At 43.3% G+C, this 5,327-nt stretch overlaps 1 protein-coding gene across 1 annotated transcript in view; it reads right to left on the bottom strand.

Annotated features, from left to right (window-relative positions):
* The window catches only part of MFSD6 (major facilitator superfamily domain containing 6), a 29,702-nt gene extending 24,375 nt beyond the window's left edge, over positions 1-5,327 (bottom strand). Inside the window, exon 1 of the mRNA XM_035331613.1 lies at positions 5,283-5,327. The gene's annotated coding sequence lies outside the window, so the exon portion shown is untranslated. The remainder of the gene's footprint in view (positions 1-5,282) is intronic.

Genomic DNA, 5,327 nt, shown 5'->3' on the forward strand with positions numbered 1-5,327 from the left:
CCCGGCCTGCTGGCGCTGCTGCAGCCGGGCCCCGCTGAAGGGGGCCCGAGGTAGGAACGCAGCCACTGCGAGAGCTGCCCCAGCCCCGCAGCCCCACCGTCACGCACCCGTGGGTGCCGCCTCGGTGCCTGGAGATGTGGGTCCCGACTCTAAGGCCGCACCTGAGGGACGCAGGAAGATGGAAGCTCAGCTCCCGTGTGGGAAGTGGAGGCTCAGGGTAGACCCCACTGATCTCTACAGCTCCCTGAAAGGAAGCTGTGGGGAGCGGGGGTCGGCCTCTTCTCGCAGCTAACTAGTGATAGGACCAGAGGGAAGGGCCTCAGGTTGGACATGAGGAGACATTTCTTCTCAGAAAGAGTAGTCAGGCATTGGGACGGGTTGCCCAGGGAGGTGGTAGTGTCACCATCCCTGGGGGTGTTCAAGGAAAGGTTGGGCATGGTGCTTGGGGACATGGTTTAGTGGGGGATGTTGGTGGGACCGGACGCTCTGGAAGGTCTTTTCCAACCTTAATGACTGTGATTCTCCAAACGCTGCCTCTGACAAGCTGCCGCACGGCTGACTGCCCTCAGAAAGAAGCCACAGCGGGGAAGCCAGGACAGAAGCCTCCAACCCCCTGAAGGACACCATCGGGCAATTACAGTGGGGCTTTTTGCAATTACAAAATACTACTGTAACGAGTCAGGTGTCAGCTCCAACCAACATTATTTCATTTTGATGGAGAGTTTCTGGCAAGTTGCTACAAATGCTTTTAGGGAGAACACATCTTTTGAATCATTTCCAGTCACTGTTTGTGAACTGAAGAGGGAAAGCGGATAGCTGTAGTGGCCGACCACATTTAGTGGAGCCATAAAGGCCGGCTTTCCCTGCGCTTGGGTAACTCAAGATAGCAAACACGTGGAACCAGACCCCTTACACACTACTGCTGTGACCATCTTCAGCTGCACTGCCTGTAATACTGTTCCTTGGAGGAGTACACCCTGACCATGCCCCCTCCTTACACTCAGTTTCCAAGGTGCCAGGAATATTTCCTAAAAGTAAAATACAATAATAATTTGTTGTCTCAGTGGAGGAATTCAGAAAAAATGTGTAACAGCCTGTTTCTTCACAGGCTGTTGCATAACCTGGCATGGAAACAAGAAGTTAGAGCTGAGGACTGGGGTATAAAATATGACCAATATACACTCACATTTATATACACACACACAAAAGGTATCTTACTGTTTGTATGCCTAATTGGACTGAGTTTGATCACCACAGAGCTCAAACTGGGGTCCGGTCCACTGCCTCATTTGGTAAGGATCGTAAAGACTGCAAAAAGATTTAGCATCGATCAGTTTTGCTCCAGTCTGACAAGCTACTCCAGCATGAGCAGAACTGAGCACAATAGCACTCTGCATGGCTATTTCTTTCAGCGCGGCTCTGTGTAAAGACCTGGATTACAGCCTGTTAGAAATTATTACACTTGCTCAGAGAGTTCTTGCTCTGTTCTTTCAGCTATGAAAATGAGGATTAACAGAAATGGAGAAACTGCTGCACTGCACAAAAACTGTACCTAATGTATTTTTATCACAAAAGTCTATGTTTTTTCTAGCCAAAGCAGAGTTCAGAGAGAGCAACTGGCATTTTAAGTTACATAAATCCTGAAGTTTTCTATTAAAACACTTGCTCGTTCGTATAAAGCATTGTGGCAAAGACAATAAAAAGCTGAGTCACATGTGAAGTCTGTTAAAATTAATTGAAAGATTATTTTTTTTTCCCATAGACCTCAGATCGAGCTCTGAGTCATACCAAAATGTGATATAGAGAATATAAGGAACAAAAGACTACAAAACAGCAAACGTCTTGCGTGATACCAGTAAAGATGTACCTTACTGCTGGATATGAGAATCTTCTGAATACTTTATAAAGTACATACATTGTACAAATGCATGCCATTTAATAAACTCCGTATTATGAACACACATCTGGGTTAAACTTCTCAATGAATTGGAAAGAATTACTGTGGATTTCTGTGTTTCTAGTTAAATGCTTATGCTACATTATAAAGATTTCAATTTCTTTGTTCTATCTTGAGAATATTTGTCACAAAACAAACAAACAAAACAAAACACCACCTTTAACGTCATAAAAGCAAATTCCAATTAAACTGGAAGAATTAACATCATTGTTTTTAAAAATGGAATACACAAAATTACCTACAAATACCAGCTGGAAGTGCACATTGCTAACATTAGTAGATTTTGCTTGAAAAGGAGTTGGTGTCAGCTGACTATGAAGCAGCTGATTTGTTCTTTGGGTTAGAGGAAAAATAAAGCAAATACAGCACAACACACACAACATTATCATGGAAAAACATCTGACATTGTTTGTACAATATATGCATCAGATACTTTCCAATAATAGCAAAGGTAAAATACCTGAGCCCCATCCCAAGGAAATGGTTTATAGGAGCTGAAATTTTAATTTATAGTAAGGCTTCTTACTTGGTTTCTTTCATAAACTAGGGCTGTACTTTGAAATCAGGAATTTCTGGTTGACACAAAATATTCTGCTCTCCTTCAGCAGCTTTTAACTCTGAGCCAAAATAGAAAAAAAAAGATCATTTACATCAGTCAGATCAGAAAGATAAGTAGAAGGTGAGATCTGTGCTGCTAGGACTTGCTCCAGAGCACACTGGAGACATCACAAGAGCCTTCATTTCAATCAGACCTTGAATATTTTGTGCAAAACAAACAAAATGACTTCAGTCAGTCAGTCCTCTGCTAGGAGAAGGAGTGCATTAGGGCGACGACAGCATTTGTTTCCTCCTTCAGGAAGCTCTTCATCACACCCCAGTTTGTGTGTATCAACAGGTAAATCTAGGCAGAAGCCAGATCATTATGAGGAACAAAATGGCTTTTTCCCTCCTCTTTCAAAGACCACAAGCAACTCTATTACCATTATGTATTATTAGCAAAGAGAAACTCTGACAGGGGAACTGCAAGAGAGTCACAGAGTGAATCAGCACATCGTGCACAGCTACAGGCACTGCTGATGGCAACTGAGCACAACACGTTCACTGAGAAGATGAGGAGCCACCATTGCAGCGGTCTGGCTGCCTCGGCAGGGCAGCAGAGGATCCCCATCCTCAGGATTTTCATCTAACACTGTTAGGTGTATTGCATTCATTAGCAACGAGAAGGCAAAGCAACGCACAAAAGCAAGCAGTAGCTACAGAAACTGCGTTTATGGTGTGTACGTGTGTGCTTTTCCATACCAGCTAGGCCTTCCCCCCTCAGAATCAGATCTGTGCTTGCACAGTACCTGCCTGTACAGCAGTCACCCTGTCCTCACCCCATCAACCTCTGAACACACAGGCAGGTATCAAATGTGTTGGGTGGCAGCAGTCCCACAAATACTGTATTCCTTCAAGGCTGTGTGAACACCGGCAGCTAGCAAAGGAAAGAAAGGCAGAAGAGTGCACTCCATGGGAGGAAGGCCCACAGCCTGAACTTCTCAGTGGGCTCCTCTTTGGCCCGTGAATTGTTCTTGCCCCAGCAGGAGCTCAGAACACCCACGAAGAGCTGGGGGGAAGGTTTAGGGAATACAGAGGCAGACCTGGATAAAATTATAACACACAAACCCAGAGGAAATCAAGTTTCATTAGTTTTGCTGTCTGCAGAGCACGTTGTTTACGTGTTGCTAACACCATTGAATATATGTGAAGAATATTGCGACCTTGATGCTGTCATAAGCTCCACTGCTACAGACTATGGAGTGAGCAAATCCCCACCGACTTTGCCGTGTTCCCAGCAGGAACCAGAGGGGGTTTGTGCCATTTAGCCACCAAAACCCTGCGACTGGGTCTGCACTGGCCTGTCTGCACAGGGGGAGGCTCAGCTGATCTTTGAGGTGGATCTGCTTGGACCTCCACTTACAGCAGAGTCCTCAGAGAAGACCAAACGACTCCCGAAACTTAAATAAACAGCCACCCGCCCATGCCCATGCACAGTTTATTCTAATGAAAGCTAGAAATATTAACATAAAAATGCAAAGTGACTAGGGCAGACAGAAGAGTTAAAAATATGATACATGCACCCATCTCCTCTTCCCATTCACATGGCTAAAATTGGAGATAGCTCAAAGTATTTTTTAACTCATCTGGTTTTGTGCTGTCTTTATTTTTAATCAGATACAGGAACAGCTCTATCATCTTATCTCCTTGATTAAAGTCATGTCTTCTGCAGTGTAGCTTTATAAATATAAGCCATTACCAAGGCAGGCATTTGCACTTAATACATGCAAATGCAATTTTTGATGAGAGCCACCTGAGTGGCACAAGCAGTGCAATCACCTGTGGTGCTGAGGGACACACTGCACCAAATTCAGGCTAAGGCTCACTGCTGACTTCAGAGGCCTCACATCTGTCTGTAGCGCTGAATTTGCCTAATTATAAACAGGAGCAGTAAATGACGATTTTAATATAGAAGGGAGTCACTGTGCTAGCCAAGCTGTCTAAGCACTTGCTCCAAAAAGCAGATTGCTCTTTTATTTTGTATTTCATCCCAGAACCTCTAGCATAACTGATTGGTTAGTCTGCTTTAGTATCTCGGTTAAGATAACAGCATCTGAGCAATACAAGTAGTTGAACTCAGTTTCAAGATCAATCATTTCGCCTGTTTCCCAAGGCACGAAAACAACAAGCAATTTACCCATGCCCTTCTCCAGTTCTTGAGGTGATATTCCTCACTATGAAGAACAAGGACCTCAGTACTTCAGTGACAGTGGGACTGCCAGGGATGTCAGTGTCTCTGATCACGAATGATTGCAAAATAAACAGGACCTTTTTAGACAAATGGAAGCATTCATCTATTTAAAACAGGCCCAGGACAGGTAGACTGTGTTGTCAGTCATGCCAAAAAAAAAGATAAATAGGAGCATTAATGTCCACTGATAATATTGTAGAATAAAGTAATGTTTCATTTTTTCTACTCAAATTTATGGAAATAAAAAGTATTAGTTACATATAAGAAACATTTTAGATGCTTTACTTCTAGTGCCAGTAGTACAATCTAAGATAAAGACTTCGGGTAATGATACAGATTGTTTCTGAAATATTGTACACAGCTGTTTACCTGTTCCCTACAATATCCTGGTAATCTCAATGTCTCTAGGATAGGACTTAACAGGCTGTAGTATTCTCAGTGGAAAGCTTTGGAACATCTGTTTATTTCAGAGTCTGAAGTTGAAGACAAAAATAATACAAACAAGATCTCAGGAGATATTAATAGTTCCATACTTACCAAGCTCATTAATAAATTCATTGGATTCCTCCCCAGCAATGTTTC

This window comes from Oxyura jamaicensis, chromosome 7 (assembly GCF_011077185.1).
Source record: "Oxyura jamaicensis isolate SHBP4307 breed ruddy duck chromosome 7, BPBGC_Ojam_1.0, whole genome shotgun sequence".
Taxonomy (NCBI): domain Eukaryota; kingdom Metazoa; phylum Chordata; class Aves; order Anseriformes; family Anatidae; genus Oxyura; species Oxyura jamaicensis.